This window comes from Hoplias malabaricus, chromosome 10 (assembly GCF_029633855.1).
Source record: "Hoplias malabaricus isolate fHopMal1 chromosome 10, fHopMal1.hap1, whole genome shotgun sequence".
In the NCBI taxonomy this organism is placed as follows: domain Eukaryota; kingdom Metazoa; phylum Chordata; class Actinopteri; order Characiformes; family Erythrinidae; genus Hoplias; species Hoplias malabaricus.
In genome coordinates this window covers 29,393,418-29,417,564 of record NC_089809.1, presented here as the reverse complement: position 1 = coordinate 29,417,564, position 24,147 = coordinate 29,393,418, and the positions used below count along the sequence as shown (strand labels likewise).

The 24,147-nt window shown below is 40.2% G+C and overlaps 1 protein-coding gene across 1 annotated transcript in view; it reads left to right on the top strand.

Annotated features, from left to right (window-relative positions):
* The first annotated feature begins 2,204 nt into the window (after positions 1–2,204).
* Positions 2,205–24,147, top strand: part of fhl3a (four and a half LIM domains 3a) — a 34,853-nt gene continuing 12,910 nt past the window's right edge. Inside the window, exon 1 of the mRNA XM_066682668.1 lies at positions 2,205–2,369. The gene's annotated coding sequence lies outside the window, so the exon portion shown is untranslated. The remainder of the gene's footprint in view (positions 2,370–24,147) is intronic.

The window sequence follows — 24,147 nt, the reverse complement described above, 5'->3', positions numbered from 1 at the left end:
TGCTAAGCTTCCAGAGAAAACTGCTTTTGGCCACAATTGTACCCTTTAACACTTTCAAAAACTTGAATATACGTGCTAACAGACAGTCTTTAAGTCTTTGAGTATGGATATGTTTGCATCAAGAATCATTTTAGTCTTAAACATTGCCTTTACATCATTAGCAGACTCTTATCTAGTGACTTACTTATTTTAATTAAGTTATAGATGTAAGCAAATTGTCCAAGTACATTTTATGGTATGATATGCTTTACTTGCCATAGTAGGGCATAAAAACCAATTTTGCTGTAGAAGCCACAGATTAGAAAAAAAAAGTAACAGAATTATGATGACGCTCACAAGATATGCCATAAACTAGCACCTATAAGTAGCTTAAATGTATATGTTACACTACCTCAGCTTTAAGATTTGAAGATTATGTAATGAACATACAGTCCATTGATTACTATGGATGTGTAACATTATGAATTAGACATCAACGCTGTCTTTGGAGAGCTGATGGAAGTTGCTGAGGTATGCTGTTAGGAAACTGAATCTTTCCATGATCTTGTCATGGGTGTAGCTCTCCCACTCAGCTTAGGACATGTTGAAGAGACCAATGTCGATACCAGCTCATTAGGACATGTCATGAATATACATTATGCTATCCAGTGACACTGAAAATGGCTGAATAGTTTGCTTTAAAACTTTTGTGTCTTACAAAGCATGCTTATATGTTTGGCCTGTTCAGTAAAGAGGCCACTGATGAGATTATTCATGCTGTTTCTGGTTGGTCTGTTCCTCTGAATTAAAGTTGTGTCACTGGTGTTCAACAGGAAGCAAACCTCATCATACAGTCAAAGTTTAGAGTTAATAGTCATATTTTTCTTGTTGTCAGAATGTCTTTGCTGGGGTATATTCCTTCATGTCAAATGTAAAATTTAACATCTTTGCATATAACTTCTATATTATATCATAATATAGTTTAGAATATGTGACACAGACCTGAATCACGCTGAAATATCCTGTAATGTTTGTATATACTAGCAGACTGGTCAATGTGTTATGGGAATTCAATAAGGGATCTTTTCTCATCATCTCATGATGAACATGGCAGTGTTTGTCCTTTAATTTGTTGTGCAGTCCTGTGAAGCCTACACCACAGTGGGTAAAATTAGAGTTTATAATTTGGAGAGTATGAAAGGGTGAAGGAAGGACAGTTTAGTAATGCACACAGACACACATAGAGAGAGAGAGAGAGAGAGAGAGAGAGACGTGACTACAATGAGAAAAAAAGCATTTAAAGTCAGTTATATCAAGGTAAAGCACTCTTCAGGTATATGTTTACTTTTGTTTATACTCATATTCATGCAACACACTTTATGCAAGTATTTCAGTTACACAATAGTCCCTGATGTGTAAAGCCACATGGATTAAGCCTAGTCTCAAACTAAATTTTAAAGGCAGTTGTGATTTACTACTGAAACTCCGTTTCTGTCTAGACATAAGATTAATCAGTCTGGGAATCATGTCCCTAAAGTTTTCATGAAGTTTTCATTTCATGTTCTTGGTCCTTTTATCCCTTGGGTAAAATAAAACATTAAGCGTTACAATAATGTAGTAACACAAGCAGTGGAATGATAATTGTCTTTACTAAAGAGTAGGGACACAATTTCTCTTCTTTTAAGGACTAAAATGGCAGAACCAAGACCTTCAGCTACTATTTCTCTCGGGATCTGCGAGTAAAATAAAATAAAAAAATAAAAGAATTGTCCACTTCCTGAGAATACCATTCCACCAGGTTAATAACACGTCAGGAGAGACAGAAACTGTCCATGGTGAAGTCATCCAACGGAAGAAGCTATAAATTCCTTAATTTACTGTCGTTATATAATTTTACAGACACTGAGGATTAATAAGCCAATGTTGGGCAATATACATTCATGTCATATTTTTATTGTATTGTAAGACAATTGTAAGTCCAGGGTGTAAGACGTCTTAAAAAGAAGGCCACGTATGAGAGGCTTTTCACCCACTGAAGGGCTCCAGAAATGTGTAGGCTGTTCATATAAATAAGGCGAAAGGTAATGACCAGACTTTCAATTCCTTAAACTTTTCATTGTGCGGCTGCTGCTGGGGGAAGAAAGGCATTTTTTCCTTCTTCATCTGGGGCGGGAACTTGTGAGTCACTAACTTCCTCGCTGAGCGCGTGGAGCAGAGGACGCGGATCACTCTCCGTCTCTGAGCACAACACTCAGCCGATCACCACTGTACTCCGCCGCCGAGAAAACAGGACCCGAGATAAAGACCGGAGAGCGTCAAAACACCGGTTCCCTTCAGTAGCTCAGCGGCAACAGGAGAGTTCTGGCAGAGATTATCAGGCAACTTTTTAGGTAAGCGCGATGACTTTTTTCTCCCCCCAGGTCTCTCTCTCTCTCTCTCTCTCTCTCTCTCTCTCTCTCTCTCTCTCTCTCTCTCTCTGTCGCTCCACTGAACTCAACGTTTACTGTCAGCACGATTTATTCAGTTCATCACTTTGTACACTTTAACCTGTGCACGCTTTGTGGAACACAGGCCGGTTTTCAAGGGTTAGTTAATAAATTATAAGTCATTTCTCTAGGTTTTTCTTCAGTACTCTTTAAGGTCATATTTTAATTCTCACATTGAATATGTACTGTGCAGTGTGATGTTAGACTGATATTAAAGTTCAGCTTAAGCACCTGCTGAAACCTGCTTTCCATATTTCCAAGTGTGCTCCCTCAAAATAGAAAGAGCTTTATTTTCATTCTTTTGCAGCATAAAGTTACCAAACAGTGAGGGTGAGCAAAATGGCAAAATATCACACCAAGGTATTTAAAGCCATTTTCTCGATATTATATCGATGTATCACAATATTTTACAGCGCTGCAGCAGTAACACCCTGCTCAAAAACTAGCACCAGGAGCTATGAAAAACAATAGGCATTTTATTTAACACTTCACATTCATTACTGCAGTGAATCCTCTTACACACAAATTATAATTCTTTTTGTAATAAAAGATACATTCAGTTTATGTAGCGTAGTACAGATCAAATTCACAAAAAGCTTATCATGAACAAAACTTAACATGACAGCAATGTATAAAGACACTTTGCCAACTTTTAATTCTGTGATTCACATCTGAGGCCTGGTTCAACTCCTATCTCCTTTTACAGTTTCACAATTTAGGATGCTGACGTTTGAATTCGTGAAATATTTTTTTGTTGTTGTGTCAGAGGAACTTCCAAGTCACAACTTGACAGCTGTTTCTCAGAGTACACCTCGTTCTGTAATGCAACTTATTTCCACCTCATTGAAAATAATGATCATGGATGTGTTTTTTAAAAGGTGTTTTAAAAGGAAGTGGATTCATCATCTGCACTGATTTATCAGGACACACCTGGAATTAACAGGCAAGTGGTAGTGACTCATAACGCAGGAAAATAAGAAGTCAGCACATCAGTTAATCAAACAGTACAGTACCAGTCAGAGCAGTAGCCTGTAATGTAAACAGTTTGCTAATGCTAATGATATCTCTTGAACCAGGCTCTCAGTGACTGTACACAGAAAGGAAGAATAACAACATTAACACTGAGGGGAAACTGTAAGGAGCATAACAGAGGGAAACTATAAGGCCCTCAAGGTCTCAGCAAAGACTATAAATTAATTTTCACTGGGGACAGATGTAACAAGCACAGGAAAAGCAGGTGTGAGCTTTCTGCTTGTTTTCATTCTATGTGCAAAATCTTGTGCATGGCCACTGTTCAGGGGCATCCTGTTGCATCACAGGTGGCCAGACAGTTTTAGTGTCCCCCCAGTGAGTGCATTCAAAGCATGGTTTTACTGGTTTGTGGCAGGGCACTCCTCTAAGAGGTGCATTTTAAGTGCATTCAATAAAATCCTAAAGAAACATAAGACCGATTACATTCCTATCGTTTGCCAACCCCATTCAAGTCCATTCATTACTCTGAAAGGAAGGAGTTTAGAAGTGATTGTTGGAAAGCTATGTTAAATCAACCTTTTGAAACTGAGTCAAGTTCTAGCCCTCTCATATACGTGGCACAGAATTCCAGAGCCATCACTGTACTTCACACACACAGAACGACTGGTTTCACAGTTAGTGCAAAGTACTCCCACACAAATTCCCACCTGTATGTGCAAAGAGGACTTCTAAAACAGTCTGCTGTTTCTTTGATTCAGATATGGGTTTGGATCCAGTTTGTGAATACTATCTGAAACAGTCAGAGGAATGTGAACAGTTGTGAGTTTGGAATGCTTGAGTAGTTAAGACTACCAGTCTGGGAGATGGGAATGGAGTCACTTCCCATTATTTTACTGTAGGTATGCAGCCAGCCATGTGACTAGTCGTTAGCTGGTAAATGTACTGGAGCAAGAAAGGCAGAGACAAAAATGTATGGACCTGCACATAGCAATGACGTAACGGTGTTCCATATCATGACATGCATATGAATTGAATTTATTACATAATGAACCAATGGTTTGAGAAGAAACTTCCAAGTCCAAGTGACGTCTGTTTCTGACTGGTCTTAAAAGACATATTCCTCAAAAGTATTTCTTTCCTTTTCTGTGGTGCCTGCTATTTAATGATGGACCTTTTGTTTTCTCCTCTCTACTGGGGTAATGAGTCAAAAAGTCTATAAAATCTGCTTCCCGCCATCCCCCATGTAATTTTAGTGTCTGGTATTCGAGTCCCGACAGAAGTTGAGGGAGGTTGAAAATGCATTTGTTTGCATTTTCTCTCTCTTTCTCTCCCCTCTTCTGCGCAGTGTCAAAGCTGTGAGACTCCGGTGAGCCTTGACCATGGTCACATTCTTTTAGAGCAGCATGTTTTTCTAAGGTTAGCCTCTCTCAGGCACTGGACTGCTGCCATCTCTAGTGTGACTCTAAAGGGAGGGCAGAGAGTTCTTTTAAACTTTTTTTCTTCTATGCCCTGTCTTCTCTGAATGTAGGAGTGTCGTTTTGCTGGGCACTGTGGAGTTGAGTTTCACAACTCTCTCTGTTCCTGTTGTAGATGACAAGTGCTTGAACATGTTAGTCTGTTTACTTTTTTTTGTCAATTCTGCAGAAAAACAGTGCAAACACAAATTTGTTCAGATTTGAAGTAGAAGACTGTGCTCAAATGTCAGCTAATGTATGTTCATGCTCAAACCACACAATGTAAACGTCAAAAGAATGTGATACTGACTCATCCAAACATGAATACCAGCTTATGAACTGTTAATTGGTTTGCTACGGTTTGTGCTTCAGAATTTGAATGTGACTAGCTGATGGACGTCTGCAGAGGATGTGTGTAGTGTGCCGTGAAGTCTGCCTTCTAAATCTCCATCAAAACAAGGCGTTTTATCTTTGGCAGCCCACCGCCTCATTTCCTCGTCTGTATCCCCCCCTTCACTAGGCAGAAATAGCATGGGGGGCACGTGTCTGGTGGTTGGGAGCTTGGTGCAGTTGTGAATGGTGGGAAGTGACCTCAGGTTTCCTGCGTGGGGCTCCAGGTGCTGAGATGCTACTCAGAGCGGCTGGTGGCTTCCTCCCAGGCTGAGAGAGAATGAATGACTGAAATCAGATCCTTTTCAGCAGGGCCCCCTGGGAGGTAGTGTGCTGCTCAGGCTCAGTCACTGCTCCCCTGTTTGTTTGTTCTTTCTCTTTCTTCCTCTTACAAGCCTTGGGTCCACATACACATTGGCTTGCTGTGAGTTCCGTGACATCCCTTTTGGTTTAAGCTTGTTCTTTTGTTTTTGGCTTAACTCATTCCTGACGTCTTTTAAGCTTGACAAGAAGAGTGAATTAATGTAGTTTCATCGCAGCATGTGTGGGACCCCAGTGTAAACTTGTAACCCCTGTGCTTGAATGGATTATGACAACTAGCACCTCTCAATAAATCTGCGAAACTAGAAAAGAAGACAACTTCAGACTTATCATTACAAAAGGTGAAAATCCTAGACCCACACTGCATGGAAATACAAAGAGCACAGCAAGCAATGAATTTCAGCTCAGAATAAATAAAAATCCCTGTGGTTTCATGTGAGAAAACAGGCAAAACTAGACCTGACCTGTCTTTCCTGACCTGTTTATTGCCACTTGGATGCATATGAATATGCAAACTTGGGATGCATATCTGTTTGAGAAACAGTGTTCTCACACTAAAAGCTGTTTGTGTTGTTATTCACTGTACTTAGTTTGATGATATACTCTGAAGCATTGCATGAGATCAGTGGTATTAAATGTGTTTACTTAATTTCCCTCAGCCTTTTAAACACTGTAAGAAGTTTTGTCTTTTTCGGAGTAAGATCATGTAAAACTGCCAGACAGCACACTAGTCTTACATACTGCATTTCTCTCTCTCACGCACACACACACACAGATCACTAGGTCTGTGCAGAGTTGGTGATAAGAACCAGGAGAACCATGAAATATGTGTGTATACATTGATAAACCAGCACCCACGAAAAGGTATTTTGTCCATTTAAAAAAATAACAATAGTTCTGGACCAGGCTTGAGTAAATCTAACCCTATGCTACATACATTAAGGGGTGTGTAGTAGCCTGAGAAATGACCACATGGCTGTATTACTAGCAACAGCTGTTACAGTAAACACCCCTCACCCAGCTACATCCCTCAGTCAGGCCCTGATTCACCACATGGGTCCTAGAATCTAAAAGGGGGAGGATGGAGTGGTGCTAAAGACATGCAGTCACCCAGAGTCAGATACATTTTGTCTTCTGCTTTCCCATTTCACAAGGAGCAGAATCACCTGAGCCAGAGGAAAATGCCATGTTGTATTACTGTGAGAGAGACAGGCTTGAGCCTGTGTGCTAGTGATTGTGACGTCGTGTACGGTGCCGGGATGCCAATGCCCTGCCGGCCCCAACTTGTAACACTCACAAAAGATTTGCTGGGTTGGCACTCTCAGAATTACTACTGTACAGCAGACTGTAAAATTTTCCTAGAGTCTCAGGGTAAAATAAATGTGGGTGACCATTGAGTGTGCTGTAAAAGTCTGGTCCAAAGCAAATAATAATTGAGGTTTAAAGGAGTTAGAAAACCATGGGGACTGATCCAGTACAAATTGCTGCAGGATTACCAGCGCAGTATTGATATGTTACACTGGAGAAGACTATGAATGAAAATATGGAGTATTGCTCCCATGTGTAGACCAGCAAGTAATATTTATTAAAAGGTTATGAGTTAATCATTTTAAATGCGTTGCTCTGTGAATGAATAGGTAGCACTATGTGAATAGTGTATTTAACATTGGGGATTAATGATATTGCATTAATGCATAAATACAGAAGTCTCATAAACACATACATGTTTACAGTATATGTGGTTGTGTATGAATACCGCTGCCAATAAAGAACTACATGTGATTAGTCTGGAATTAATATACATCCATCAGATTTTTGCCCAGTTTATTATGGCACAATATAATGGAAAATGCTAAGTTCACAGGCATTGTGTGGGAACTAGGACCAAGCTGTTTTAGTTTGGATCTGAAGTCAGTGGTGGGTGCCTGCGTCATTCTGTAATAAGACATTAACCTGCATTAATCACAGTCTTGACGTCTTGTGCAAGTATAATTCACTCCCACAGATCCTGCTGTTTGTTCCATAGCACTGCCATCACTACTTTGTGTCATGAGAAGTCTGCCCACCTTGCCTTCTTCACTCTCACACACACACACACACATGCTCACAGTTAAAGAGGGTGCCAAGGCTGGATTATTAGTGCTGATTACTTCCCACCACTTAATTAGCCTCCACATCTGTATGGCATGAGCGCAAATGACTGTGACATCATGGGAGATGAGGCGTAATCGGGGAATGATGCACGTGTTTCCATTTTATGAGTGAGAGAGGGTATGTGTGTGTAATAGCATGTGTGTGAGGCTGCATGTGTTGACGTATGGCTCAGTTTTGTTATTTTTGGCGGTCCAAACAAACCTAGAATTTAACAGCAGACAGCCTGTTATAATCTTCGGTTCTGCACAATGGACTAGTTCACCCCAGCTGACCCAAAGAGCCTGTCTTACAGGAACGCGCTAAAAGCTGTTCGTTTGGATGCTCCAGTGTGTTGGACTCTTTGTCCCTGCTGAATTTATATCAGTGTTTATTTGGTGCGCAGCTGTGTGCAAGTGTGTTCCCCGCAGCTATGTAAACTCTGCTAAACCCTTTTGAGGCAATATGTTTACTGGTCAGGTTGAGGGTTGTCACGATAACGTTATAAAGTTTATTATTATGATCAAGTACACCATCAGTGTTCACCAAAACAATTCTTGGGCAAAAAATCAAATCAAAAAGGCTAATATTGATACATTCTTTTGTATTAAAACCAACAGGGCTATGGACAAACATTCATTTTTCTCAGGTTAATGTCAAACTTTGCATATCGAGTATATTTTATTAACGTTGAATGGTTTATGGAGCAGGATACATTTTAAGACCCCTATTATTACTTTCCTTTGGTCAAGACCACCTGTAGGATGGCACAGCGTCACTTTAGGTAGTGCCACTGCCAAGCAGCTACAAGGGCGTGTGGTTGTGAGTTCAATCCCTGCCTTGGGTCACTATCTGTGAGGAGTTTGGTGTGTCCTCCCTGTGTCTGAGTTGGCTTCCTCTCACAGTGCAGATGTGTCCATAGATGAGAGCTTATGGCTGAATGTGTGAGAGTGTGATGCCATGTGATGAACCAGTGATTCTGGGTAAGCACCACAACCCTGAACTGGATGAAGGGGTTTCAGTGAATGAATGGATGAATAAAGAACACCTGCACATCTGTTTACTCTGGATCTTGAATGCATATCATTTTCACCCGGCTTCTACAAAATTGCACAGCAAATTCACCAGTGTTAAATCAACACTATTAGTGTTAAATTAACACTGTTAGTGTAATAATTTAACACTCTTAGTGTTGAGTTAACACTAATAGTGTTGATTTAACACTGGAGAATTTGCTGTGAGGTGTTTACAAATAAATCTCACGACTTAAACATTAACTAATTTTTAGTCAGGCTTCAGCACTGTGGCTCTTATTGTGCAATTCGACCTTAATGCACTGTTGCTTATTCTGAGAGATGAACAATGATCTTCCAAGGCCAGTCATACTATGAGGAAAGAGGTGTTGGTTATGAACCAATTTCTCCTTAACAGTAATTCACAAGCCAAGTCATCTTCTTCAGAACACACATAGCCCAGAGTTTATTGGCACCCTCTGGGCACAGACTGGGACAGATTTGTGAGGGCTTTTAAAACCTACCGTGTTCTGTTGAGGGGAGAGTTAGAGTGGAGATCATTGACATCTCCTTTGCTCCTTTGTTGGAACACCTTGACAGGAGTTTCTATCTCTCTTTCTCTCTTTCTCTCTCTCTCTCTTCTTTCTCTTTCTGTCCCTCTCTTTCTCTCAGGCCTTCACTGGGCTTCTTACAGGAGCCCATAAATGGGAGAAAGTGTCCTTGGTGTGTCTATAAAAGGATGGTGGCTTGTGGATGAGAGGATGGACGTGATTTAGAGCAGAAGGCCTGTACAAGTGCTTGGGAGAGGTTTTCACAGATCTCTGTGCCAGGACAAGAGAGGCTACAAGGGCATTAGTAAAAGGAGAAAGATGCTGTCACAGGGATGTTGAAAAGACTACCTTGAGTGTACAGTTACTGCTTTTAAGTCAGGTTCATCCATCAAGGGGTGGTGAGCATAGAGCAGATATTATCACAGTGGATTAGTCTATGTTCCAGGTTCTGCATAGGACATGAATTAAAACATGAATTCAGCTCATGGAGCCTTTAAATGATATTGAATGCTACACGCTGTATAGCTGTGACCCCTCAGGACTTGTCAGCTCCCTTAACAGGGTTATTATATCATCAGTGTAACAGAACTGAGTCTGTGAATGTAAATGTATTTCTAAAATCCAATATTTGTAGTTTATGGACATTGTTCCTTTTTTCTTACATTGTTTTATAGCACTATTACTCCACTGCAATTGTTCATTTTCAGTAACATCTTCATTGTTAGGCATGAATCTCCCGAGGCTCTGCGCTGAGTTCCTGAGACGATATGATCTGTTTCTGACTGACCTAGCTGTGGAGAGTGACTAGAGCCATGACCCTTGAGGAGGTTCTTAAAAGGAAGGCACTGCACTTTGTCCTTCTCAGCTCATCTGTCTTCATGGCATTTTGCAGCCTAATGTATCTGTGCTTTCATAAACCAAAGGAATAGGCTTTAATCATCTTTATTGCAGTGCAAACACAAGGCTGATGAATTGCAATCTCTTAGAATGAAAAAGAGACTAGAAAAAATAGTGCGTTGTAGAAATATAACATGGTTCTGTGTCATTTATTAATGCTGTTGATGAGTATTTCTTGAAAATATACAGGACCAGTCAAATGTTTGGACACTTTTCTCATCTTAGTCATTGGTGGAAGAGGGCTATTCACTGTATAGAACTGTGTACCAGCCCCTACCTCCCCACAACACAAGTTATGGTCTCAAACACATTAAGAAGATGAGAAGTTCTACAAATTAACTCTTTACGAGGCCACAGCTGTTCACTGAAAACCATTCCAGGTGACGACCTCATGAAGCTGATGGAGAGAACAAGGGTGCGCAAAAGCTGTCATCAAAGCAGAAGGTGGCTACTTTGAAGAATCTAAAGTATAAAACATATTCTGGTTTGTTTAAACACTTTTTTGTTTACTACATAATTCCATATGTGTTCCTTCATAGTTTTAATGTCTTCCATTTTCATTTACAATGTAGAAAATAATAAAAAAACAAAGAAAAACCATTGTATGAGAACATGCCCAAATTTTTGACTGGTGCTGTACATTCACAATATGTGGAAAATGGCACAAAACAAAGGAACCCCTCCCTGAGCGGGTAAGTCCAAACATTTGACTGGTACTGTATTTGCAGTTTTTTCCACTATTTATACGTCTGACTTACACTTACACAAACTCTGTGCCAAAGACATTTATAAAATTACTTCAGATTTAAAATGAAATATACATATAGTATATTAATATTGGCAGAGGGGGATGTTTTTCTTAGTTGATATATGCCTGTATCATATATCACAGTTTGTTGAATGGCTTTAGCCACTGTTCTGTGCTTGGCTTATCTGAGAGTAGGGTTGGACGAGATTGAAGCACATTCAATATCTGTGCGCACAAGGACACACTATGACAAAATCTATATTTTGGATGATTTATTAGGACAGTTTCAGAAAATGTTTTGCAGAAGCTAGCACCAGTCTCTACCTCAGATGACTGTATTTACGTCTGTTTGGCTGTCTGCGTATTCATTTATCTGTGGTCAGCTGTTCCTGTCTTGCTGTGTTTGCCTAAAGAATTCGCCACGGCTCTGTGCGATTCCGATAGTCACGTTTGTTAGAGTAGGTAAGAAAGGAAAGATCAGCGTCATCACGGACCAGATCTCATTAATGGAGAGTCTCCATTTCTCTCCAGTTTAGTTCCGAATTCTGTCTTTTTGTGGAATTTTGGGTAGATGGCTTAGACCCAAAGGTATTCGTTATGAAAAGAGAATTAAGACCAGTTTAAAGCAGTACTCTGCCATTACAGTGACTTTAGAGGGAGGTGTTTGACTTGCAGTAAGATTAGAACATCTGATTGGACATCTACATAATTTACCCCTGTTATCAGTGTTTACCAAACTCCCCTCACTCACACTGTTTATTCAGAACCAGAAAAAAAACTTTGCATTTTATCACTGGCAATGAATTAGGCACCAAGACAAATGGTGTTTTGCATTGCTGCATGATAAAGAGTGTAGCATGTGACACAGAGAGATAACAACATGATGGATTGTTGCTTCTCTTCCTCCACAAAGTCAAAAACGTTTGTCTTAACTTGTGCACCATGTAAGAACCCACAGAGCTATGCAAACCTCTAATGGCAGAGCTGAAAAATCTGGCCCAACATTTATACATAATAATTGTAGGTATTCATGATAGATATAACACACTTATATTTGCGTTCTTAATGCCTTAAACTCTTGACGTGGTAACCATTCTTTTGCCTGGAACTGCGAGGCTGACGCAATGTTGACCAGTATTATACACGTCAACTAGACTAATGTGTTTTTTAAAATAAATACACAGAGATGGATTTTGCCCTTTGGCAGTCATCAGTCTCTCTTTCTTAAGGAGAATAGCATAAGGGCATAGCTTAAGACAATGGAGACTGCAGTGCAGTGAATGAGGAAAAGCCAGTCCAGTCATAGTCAGTGGAAGTCTCTCTCTCTCTCTGTGTGTGTGTGTGCGTGTGTGTGCGTGTGTGCATGTATGAGGTAATGTCTTTCCCCTCACTGGCACACGCGTGGCCCTGTGTCTTAGACTGCAGGACGACGAAGGGAGTTAAAGGGGGGATGGGGCAGGGCAGCCTGATTTATAGACACCTTTGAAGTAAGCTCATTCCAGCAACTCAGCCTGCCTTCTGTATTTCAGAGCATGGGGTGTACTCCTCAGCATACAGAAAAAGACCCCCACAGGTCAGTGGCCCCTACAGCCGTCCAGATTCCTATGTATATTCCTTGATTTGTGACCGTTTGGTTGGGCTTCAGTTTGAAGAAAAGAACGTGAAGAAACAATCTTATTTGTTCATTTAACAATTTCTTTCCTGCCTGTTAAAAAACATGTGGAGGCTGAAAAAAAGGAAAATAATGAAGGTGGTCCAGTTTTGACGAGTCCACTGAGAGTTATAGAAGAGTAGCAAGGGAGACGTTTTAAAGTCCAAAAGAGCAGTCGATGGCAGGGAACACCAGCTGAGCTTTTCTTCAGTGCTCCTTTAAAAGAAAAGTCTGTTTATGTGGCTTTGTATTCGTGTGTGTGTGTGTTTGTGTGTCTGTGTGTGTGTGTGTGTGTGTGTTTGTATGTGTGTGTGTGTGTGTTTGTGTGTGTGTGTGTGTGTGTGTGTTTGTGTGTGTGTGTGTGTGTGTGTGCGCATTTGTGTATTCAGAATCATTCATGTGATTTCTCTGAGGTTTTAAAAGGACTGATTGATTCAACACTAATGTGTTTGTAGTAGTGGTTAGCTGTCATCCCTGTGTACACTCACGTTGGTTAAGTGAAATAAATGAAAGAAGTTTTGATGTATGCAAGGCCTTGTGGGCCTTAGGGTTTGCCAGTTTTGGTTCTTAACTATGCCCTGCAATTAGAATTGGATTTTTTTTTCTGGTAGAGATTCTAATACAGATCAGTCCCTACCGAAGGTGCATTTGCTTTATCCAGATTCTGAGTCACAGTAAGAGAGTAACCATTCCAGTGCTGATACACTGAATTATAAAGACTATAGTAAACCCTCAGGTTTCTAGGTGTCCTTTTTAGTTCATTTATTATGTTATGTGTTCAAAACTAAAATCCTTTGCTGCTGCTCCTGCTCTGCGTCTTCCTCCTGCTCTTGTCTTAGTTCAGAAGCTTGTGGCTAATCTTGCAGGCTAATCACAGCTGCTACACCAAGCTGTTTCTGGGTCATGGAGGAGAAGGGGATCAGCAGCAAAAAGCAGAAAAATTTAGGGATTCTAAATGCAGCTTGGACAGCTGCTTGCATCCTTCTCTAGTAAAATGGGTGGGGAGAGGGGGTGGGGCTTAGCTCCACATGCAGCCCTGCTCAAATGACTATTTGTAAATCAGTTGTAAATTCTATGGATTTATTTTGTTAGAGAATAATGCTGCAAGCATTGAAAAGTTTACCTTGGGCTGAATTATTCTGTGTTGTTGATCATTTAATTGAAGGCATATGTATTATTATAAAATATAAGGAACCACCATATCACAGAGTGAACCTCATTTTGAGTTGTTTTTTTTTAATATCTAGTACTGAAGCCTATAAAAGTGTATATATATGTATTATATATGAAGCCTTTAAAAGTTTGATGAACCTGAACGAATCAGGCAGTTTTTATACACATTTTATATACTATTTACTGTACAGGACATATCTATGATATCACGGCTTGTTTAATCATATAAACATATAAAAGGGAATAGTACTGTTTTAATGTGAGTTACAAGCAGCTTATTAAATTTAATAGGACAGTTATGGGGTTTTTTGGCCAGTGGCTTTATCATTGTGATAATATTCTGCATGACGTGCTAGCTTCTGCATTTAACTTTTTAAATGGATCACATAAAGTTCATTGCCATTAAATCCAAGCCTGTGCATTTTCAGAATGACTGCATGGAAAGCCATGGAGATACAAACAAGAAGGGGTCATGGTGGGGGTGCAGCAGCTGCTTTGTAGTGTCTTTTCTTTCTGAACAATTCTTCTATTGTCCTTGAGATCTCTAGCTGCTGCTGTTGTGTTGTGTTTATTTTGATGACTTTCAACCCAATAATGAATGCATGTGCGTGTGGACGTGTCGGGGTTATCAGATTTCCTCACACAGTCTGTTTGTAATTTAGTACAACTAAATTTACTGATGGGCTGTTTATCTGTCCCTGTTTGGGTTTGTTTATGTGTTTGCCACATGGTGTGAGATATGGTGTGCTGTTGTCCAGCTAAGCATATGTTTCCGTGCTGAAGCCAAATGTCAAAGCCCGTGAAAATATATTTTTGCAAGTCAGCAGTTGCATATTGCTCATATATTACAATATTTGAATGGAAAATAATGTATACTTTCTATTATTTTCTTTTTTAAGGGTTTAGGCCTCTTTCATGAGTCATTTACAATAAAATCCAATATTGTAATTAAACAGCTCCTATAGACATGGTATCTGTTTTGCGGAAACCTTAGGTCACTGTCCAGCAGGATGCTAGCCTTTTTTTGGACCCACTTCAAAACGCTGGACCAAGAAAAATATCCACACAATGCTTTGACTGTAAAGGAGTTTGATGAAAGACATACTATTCAGCTTAATTTAAAGGAAGTTTAAATTTCATTCTATTACCTTCCTAATTCCCCAGTGAATTTCCATTATTTTTAAACTTGTTTCCAGATGGAACTTGCCTTTTATTCTCAATGCTTACACAGTGTAAAATTATTCCATAACAACACAGAAACCAGGATGTTTGACTGTTGACAGTGACTGTTACATTGGTGTTCTCCATGCATTGGACAGTGGGTGCATTGAACTGTCCAGTGATATAGCATTAGAGGCAGAGAGAAAAGAAAGCAGTGGTTGACATCACATGTTTTTAAGGAAGCATGAGCTTGTCGTCACCCTCCCAGTGTTGGTGGCATCTTGTGTGAAAGGAATAGCTGTAAGGGTGAAATTGGAGACATCTAATGAAGAAGATACCAGTAGTCACGCGAATACCAGAACATGCAAATCCACTGAACATGGCTTTACATCTGGCCAGTACTTGGATAAAAGACCTCCAAGGACAGGCATCATTCATCATAATGATTTGGGAAGAATTTTTCAAAAGAATAACTGGGGTATTATTCATTCATTCTTTCATTAGTTGTCTGTAACCACTCATCCAGTTCATTAATTGAACACAGCATTTGTAGTTAATTTTGTGTTGAATGGGCCAATAGAAATGCTCCAAAGTTACACAGAATTAAGTATTTTTAGACTGACTTTCATTGAAAGTAAGAAGATTTTTTTTCCTACTCCCATAAATTTACTATTTTTGAAGATAAGGCATGTTTTTCTTTGGACAGCGACAATATGAGAATCGTTTTGTGTGTGTGTGTGTGTGTGTGTGTGTGTGTGTGTGTGTGTGTGTGTGTGTGTGTGAGTGATGTGAGTGAGTGCAGTGCTCTGACCTCTCAGAGCTGAGATGGTGAAGGTAGACGTCATTACTGGATCTTTTTATTGAGCTTGGGAGCAGGGCACTGTTTATACGTTGCCAAGGAGAAGAGTCATAATCCCAGAAGAAAAAAGAAGCATAAAATACTGGAAATTACTTCTAATGGTTATTCACCCCAGTCACTTCCCATCTGGATGAAGCCCTTCACATTTTCTGGAATACGTTATCTTTTTTTTTTTTCTGGAAGCTCATCTTTGCCATAAGTAGAGAGTGTGTCTGAGCCAAAAGGGCCATGCTGCTTCCTGCTCTAGTGCTAACAGTTAAGAAAGTATTTGACAACACTACAGGAAAAAAGGATCCCAGAAATTCAGGGTTGGACAAGAGCTTAATCTGAAAAGTACATGTATATATTCACAGAGACAGACCGGGAGAAAGCAAGGGGAAAATAGACAAAGAAGTGGAGCATAAGCAGGTTTACCACAGTTCTGGTGCATTAACCAAAAGGTCAGTCATAGCCATACCCACAACCTCTACCAGCAAGCCATGTGTCAGGAGTAATTGCTTGCAGTTGTGGTGTGTGATTGCGTGTGGCCACCATAGGATGGGCAAATTGCTGACCAAGCAACTGCTACGTGTTTAGCTCGGGATTGGTTTCGTAGTGCTTCCTGACTTAGTGCTTATACATCAGGATCCGAAACCTAGTCCATCTGGGCCTAGCCACTGGTTGCAACCCAATGTAGCTGCTTGCGCTTTGTGGTTAAGTCTTAGCACTATGGTTTTCAGAATTAGTTTAAGTATTAGTTTAAGTTAAGTAACAAATGTCAGATGTTCCTCTATAATCGTCAGTTAACTGTAGTTAAAGATACATATTTCTGACTATACTTTACACTAGCCTAGTGTTATATATGAATTTTTAACAGATTGTGAAAGCGACATTAATATTATTATACAGAGTATTGTAAGAAAATTGAAAATATTTTAGTACGGAAATAAATATAGATAGAAAAAAGACTGTCTTTATATCTGTTTATTTAAGTAAGCAAATGTCATCAAAATTGGGGGCCTTGGAAATTTAGACATAATAAAGCATTCTCTGTCACCTTGGAAATGAATGTCTGGCTGAAAGAACAAACAGACCTGCTGTAAAAACTTACTATGGTTGGGTTGAATGGTGGAATGTCAAGAAATATGTATAGTTCAACGTGAATAAATGAAGATTCAACACCAGTAAATGCCAATAAAGCATTTGATTTTGTGTGACAAGAGTATTCTACTACACCTCAGGTTGAGAGAGAGAGAGAGAGACAGTCAGACAGACAGAGAGTGAAAGAGACAGAGAGAAGGAGATGTTTTCCTTGAAATGCTTCCCAGGATTTCGTAAATGGGTGGATGAATCTGTACCCTGTAATTAGAATGTTGTTCTATCAAATTAAACGTGGAATTCATGCGAGCCACTGTTGTCATAGAGAGCTTATGGTCATTGTCACCCCTAAACACTGGGCCTAAGCTCAAATATTCCCTCAGCCAATTGCACTAATCGTTCATTTTACTAATTGCTATTTATTTTTCTTGCTTCTTGAAATGCTTTGTGTTTATATTTGTTTAGGTATTATTCCACTAGCAGCACACATACACACACACACACACACATAAAAACACCACCAAAACAAGTGTTCCTGGGCTAAAAATCTCTTTGAACCATTATGTAGTGAACCGCCACTCAAATTTAGAAGCCCACCCTTGGCTTCAGGAAATGGTGTACAAATGCCCCTCACATTTGCCAGACCACTACACTGTGTGTACTTATTTTCTACCCAGCGTTGGAGGGGGATGGCTCCAGACATCAGACGGTCACTACTGCCAGATTCCTGCAGGGCTGTGCTTATTTCAAGGGGCTCTACTGGAAACTCTGAGGCTGGAGCTGAAACTCAGGCCACTCCAGCTGCTCTTCTAGTGGGTCTGTCGTCTGTTTGGGTCACCATTAACCTCATTCAGCCTTATGTAATAAAGAGCTTCAATGAAAAAGTCTCTAAACTATGATGGATTTTCCAGTTGAAGACTCTGTCTCTCTCTCTCTCTCTCTCTCTCTCTCTCTCTCTCTCTCTCTCTCTCTAGTATTGTCAGTATTCTAGAGGTATAAATCACCAGAGGTTTTTAATTTCACTGGTTCAGCAAGGCCAATAAAGTGATGAAAGTCCTAACCACCAGTTTAGCAACATTAGCCTCCAAAAAGAAGGACATATATTTTGAACACCATATTGTCTTATTTTTATATATATGATTTGTAACTAACTCCATAACTTAAAGGGCTACAGTAACAGTAAACATTTGTTCCAACAATATGCCACCACACAATTCTGGAGGACTATACTGACAAAGTGTATCACTTCCACTTCCTGACCTCAGAGGCTGAGGTTTGTTGGTACTGGTTAAACAGAGCTGCACTATGAGAGAGCTGTAGACAGACCCATTGAGCAGCAGGGCTATAGAGTACAATGTAGTTCTTAGAGATGAAAGCACAGGCCTACACTGGACAGTGACGACAATGGCCATGTTTGGTCATAAATCTGCTCTGTATGGTCAGTGGGAAAGGGAGGACAGTGTGGGCTCCTGGGATTAGGATAGTGTTTGTTTACACTGGGTGGAATAATATCCTTGTGGCCTCTTGTCCAGTCATGCTGTGGCCTCCGAACACCCCCATCCTCCCTCCAGCACCCTACAGTCAAAGACCTCCTGCTGCTCTCTCTCTCTTTCCAGCATGACTCTTAACACTTTATTCAGTGCATTGTAGTGTGTCATCTTGCTCTTTGTCTTTTTTACCGCTCTCGTTCCTCTCTCTCCATCGCTCCAGCATTTCTGCATTCCCTTCACCTGCTAAGTTCCTACCACCAAATACCACAGCAGAGTGCAGAAAATGACTGACTCTCCTGCATTCTCCAGGCGGTGACTCTCCAAAACCTACTTTGGCACACTGCAGTCGACTGCATACTTCTGTCAATGGAAACCAGATGTGAAATTGTAATGTATGGCAGTTGTTTTCTCTCTACTCAGAGAAATATGTAGGCAGGACCTCTTTTGACCATCTCTAGTTATAAATACAATGTAAAGCTGTGACTATTTTCACTTTCAAGGTTGACCTTGGTGGTCGCTGAAGTCATTAAGAAGAAGGATATTTTGAGTGCCCTCAGCCCTGCTATTATCCTACTCTAAATGCACATGTTCATCTGGAATTAAATTCATTCGTAATATTAAAAAATGACAATCAGAATGGAGCATAGCTATTGAGTTCACACAGTGAAAGATTCATTAATAAGTGATTTACAGTGTAAAATTCACATAGTGGGGACATCTCTCTTATCTGTTTTTAAATGCATATTTTGTGAACAGTTTAGACACATAGAGCTGTCTTTATCATAGATGACTCTTGCTTTTTGGGTTGTCTGTAAATCTGTCTAATATTTCTGTAAAAATGTAAAGCTATACGCTACTGTAGTGTGTTCTCCGTCACAGAAAACTAGCTCAGCTAAGGCCTACTGAAATCTCTATGTAGGTCAAACACTTTTACCAACCACTGATTTGTACTTTGTGTGGAAAGTATATAAGGAGATGGTGGAATGGTGGTGCTACAGGTACTCAGTTCCAACATCCTGGGGTTGTGAGTTAAAACCCCTCATTAGTCAGGTGTCCATCTAAAATATTCACAAATATTATGTGCAATAAACAGCAACAGAAAAAAAAATGTGAAATGAGCCTTGTTTCTGTCCACTGCACTGTAGTGAACAGACTTCAGTTGATGTAGTCTCCCATGATTGGGGGCGACATCGAAATGAGAGATCTGAGAGTTTTTTGGTTTTTTTTTGCTTTGATCAGTATTGTTTTTACAGCTGTTTATATCAAAAACACAGTTTATGAGAAACATTCATTTAATATTTATTTTCTGAGGCTTCTGTGTTGTTTCAGTTCTGTAGAACTTGGTCTTAATATTTTGACAGGAAAGTAAATAAAGCAGGATTTCTCAGTAAGCCAACTAACTTAAACGTAAAGTTGAGGACTATCCAGTAGGAATCTCCTTCAGCTCTGTTCCTATTGGACAGGCTAGAGTTTGGGCTTAAGTTATCTGGATAACTAAGAAATCCTGCTTTCTGGAACACCCCCAGGTGGTGCTGGAAGTAGAGTGGTCCTAAAATGTGGATAGGAGAGAAGAGAAAGGAGAGTCAGGGGGTCCACCATTAAAAAATGGTGGACCCCCTGAAAACCATTAAAAGTCCGGGGTTACAGAGCAGCCGAAACGTCACCATTTATTAGAAAAGCACATTTCCATCGTTTTTCCCCCCTTATTTTGGCTTTAGCAATATTTTCCAACTTGTCCAAGCATAACATTTTTTTATGCAATATTTGGATGTATTTGCTCATTTGGGGCCTTTTTCTTTTTGCTATATTTATGCGCATTTTCATTATTTGCAAAAACAAAGTGGATGGAAACCTAACAACTCTGTGAGAAATGTGGTGTGTTCTTGTCACTGGGTATTGTAATGTCAAAGGGAATTAAAGGGAAACTGCAAAAGAAGAATCAGTTCCAGTTTATGTTTGTTGAAGAGGGAACGAAAGCATCGAAATGAAATGAGATCCTGCTGGAGTGCACTGCTATAAAGACTGCAGTTGAGTGCAGCACTTTAAAGTGCATTCTTTTACACCTCTCTGTTGGTTAAAAGCTAGGAAAATGACAAATTACACAGTTGTCAATGACAGCCCCCATGGCAAGTGCTCATTTGAGGACCTTGATGTTTACAAGGTTTACCTCCAGTAGAGTGGATTCTGCCACCCCCCAGTAGCAGTAGTCTGTGTTTTACGGCTCAGGAGAATGACAGGTTAGACCTTGTGTACGTCTGTTCTTCTGCCCAGCCATGATCCCACAAATACTTAAATAGCACAGACTCAAGGCCTTAGAACAGGCCCCACACTGTTCAGCTGGGCAAAAATACCTGCACCTTTCTGTCAACAGAGTTAATGAAGCCTATGCTGCCATTGTGATTGAGCGTCAGTTGAGGAAGTGAACCCTCAATCAGTTTAAAAGTATGTTGCAGCTTTCACATGAATTGTTTACTTGTTGTTTAGTCTGATGTTGTAAATGCAAGAACACAATTTTTGTTAGCTCATCTTAGTCTGAAAGGCCAGAAAGTACAGGTTACAGAGTAGCAGTCTTCAAGGGCCAGATGTTTTCAAGTGATACTTGAGTTTGTACGCAAACAGTAATGTAGGGAAAAGTCTTCATCGCCTCCACATCAGTAAGTAAAAAGGGAACTAATAGCAAAGTGGAAATTCAACCTACTTCTCTTAAAACAGGATTGCCATGGTGTCCACACAGTGCCTTGTGTGGTTATAACAAGGCTGTGTGAATGTGTGTAGAGTGTGCAGGTAGCCTGCCCACCCCCCCATCTTCTGCATGGAAGAAAAATGTGAGAGACGTCAACTCTGAGGTCAAAGTCAGAGAGATTGTTTACTAACAGTGTCCAAGCCCCAAGTCCATGTCGATCCTGAAGAGTAAACAGTAAGGCCTAGGCTGCTTTGCTTCCATGCATGGCCATGATGTGACTTTGCAATCATCTAAGGACAACACAGATTGCACAGCCACGTCTTTACCCAACAAGGGCCATAGGAGTTGATCAGTTACTTTGTGAATCAATGTTGAACAAAAGCTGTTGTGTTCCAGTGGTTTGGTTGAGACGATGTTTGAAAGAGCTAGTGTGAACGTTCAGAGCTGTTTTAGGTCGTTATCGCTCTTTTTTCTGCACAGTTGCCTTCTCGCTTCCTCTGATAAGACTCATTCTCTCCGTCACTTTCCTCTCTTTCTGCTGTTTTTCTGCTTATCTGATATAGTGGGAGCCAAAGCCAAAGGTAGGGGCGAGTGTACACGCATAGCATCTTGAATGCACCTTTCTCACTGCATTTTGGTGATAAAATCCCTGAGACCTCAAGAAAAAGCAGCACAGGAGTCTTGTCTGGCAGGCAGTGTCCTGATCCTGTCTCTGGAAGCTGTCATCTGCCTAACTTTACACCTGCACTTCATACTGCTGAGTTTGTTTGACCTGAGAAAGGAACCCTCTAACATACTGCATGTAGAGGTTCTTCTAAAATGAAGAAATAGGTCAAAAATAAAGTCATTTAACAAATACTTTAGTTGTAAAAGTATATATTTCAGTGAATACGAATTTGGAACCAGCCTGTGTGAGGTACCAGAAACATATTGTCACCACCTATGGATGTCCCTGAGTTTTAACCTTATGTTAAACCTGGGGGGTGTGCAGGAGCTGCTGGATGAGTTCCTGTAGCTCACCCTGAGCTGCTGAACAATGTGTAATATCAGTACCTCACTCTGATTTATACTTTGGGAGATATAATGTTCTGCAGTACTGAGTCTGCTTCAGGACTTGATATTACAGTTTATTTATTTAATGTTTTCAGAAGTTAACATTTCTCTTCTGTAATTCAATCATTTTATGTTGTTTTCAGTGTGGCTTCCCAGGCCTCAAATGATATACACAAATATCCAGTGCTGTATTTTCTCCTTTCTATAAATCAGACAGGGAGCTTTGGGCTGCCTGGATGTCCTCCAGACAGCAGACTGATCACAGCATGCTGGTGTGTGTTTATCCAAATGCAACCTTTCACTCTCCCCATTGTTTGATTTACAGCACAGGCATGGTTTCTCCTCAAATTCGCCTATGCCCTTCTGTCCCTGTCTTTCTGTTTGTACTCCTACATTCATGGACCAGTTGCTCTCATTTAAGGAAAATCAGAACTGATCACAAGCATTTTTGCTTTTACTAATCAATGTTATGACATTCTCCTTGCCTTTCCTGACTTGATTTTAAGTGCTGAGTCAGTAACTCAGGGCTAATTTGGTTTTATGCCTCAGCTGATCTCTAGTGTACAGTATAAGCTAACATGATGTACTGCTGAGTTGTTCAGTACCCATCATGAAGGCTGGTGTTACTCATAATTATTCTGTTCAGGCGCACATACTAAACCTGCAATTAACAGATGAGTCAAGACAGATCTTAACTCTCCAAACTGTGACAGACACAAGGATTCCACGACTGGAACTGGACAACCCTAATGTACTGTAAGAAAATGGGGGAAAAAAAAAAGCAAAAAAAAAAAAATTGTATTTGACAAGGGCAGCAAGATAGCACACCTGTTATTAACACTGTCACACAGCTGCTTCACATCCCTGGCCTTTCATGATGGGTTTGGTGTGTTCTCTCCATGTCTGTGTAGGTTTCTTCTGGGTGCTTCAGGTTCTTCCCACAGTTCCAGGGTAAAAATACCACAAGCATTTGGTAATATTATGCTCAACAGATTTAAACAAACAAATAAACAAGCAAGCTCCCTCTAGTTGGCATTGTAATGAAACCTGCAGTTCAGTGTATTCATACTCAGCATATTCAGAAAAGCTTTCTGAGATGTAATTTGTTATGATATACAATATGATATGATTATGATATATATTTTGTTACAGGCCTTATGGTCATTGCATTTTTATGAGACCTACTCAGCTGTTTTATTGAAGTCTGGGGGCTATGTTGACAGGCCATTGTCTTGTCGTATATAAGGAGATGTTTGCCACTCTGAATCCTTGTCGGCTCCAGGAACAGGAAGGACCTAGGTCTGTTTCCCAGTGGTAAGCACAGCCAGCCCGTTTAAAGTGAACCAGAGCGTGATCTGAGTTTGTGCAGGGGATTAGTGCTGTTGTCTGTGGGTCTGCACTGCAGCAGAACTTGGGGCAGAATTAGCATGCTGCTTCGCTCGCCTCCTGTACGACCTTTATTTAATTTCACATGGATGTTGTCATGGCCTTGTCCTCCCTCGCTTATCTCAGAGAACAAACTTGTTTTTCATGTGGTGATAAATATTGGAAAAATGTCCCTAAGATTGTTTTGCATTTGATTTGGAGTTTCACTATCATTCACAGGGTCTATCTGAAGTTGTCTTGGATGTGGTTTAGTGTAGGCTAGTAGTAAGTTCTGATGATTGTGTCTCAGAGAATTTCAGCTCCACAGTGGTTGGTCATAGATTTGCACAGGAAGTTAAACATCCCTAGCCCCTGGGGACTGCTGTGCTCAGAGTTTTGGTATTTAACCACAAGTTGATCCATCACAGTCAGAAGTACTTCTCTTTGGATGTAGTACATTTCCTGCACTCCACAGCAAGGGTTTTAAAAGATTCCTGATAATGATGCTGTATTGTAATGTGATCAGAAAACTCATCTAAAAAACACTGAGCAAACACTGTTTAATCTAAAAAAAAAAACACTGAGCAAGGCAGTGGTGCACCGGTCAAAACTGTAGGCAATACTAATAAACTCTCTTATATTTTACTCTATACTTTTGAAAAAAAAAACATTTATCTGCTTGTTTTTTTCTTCA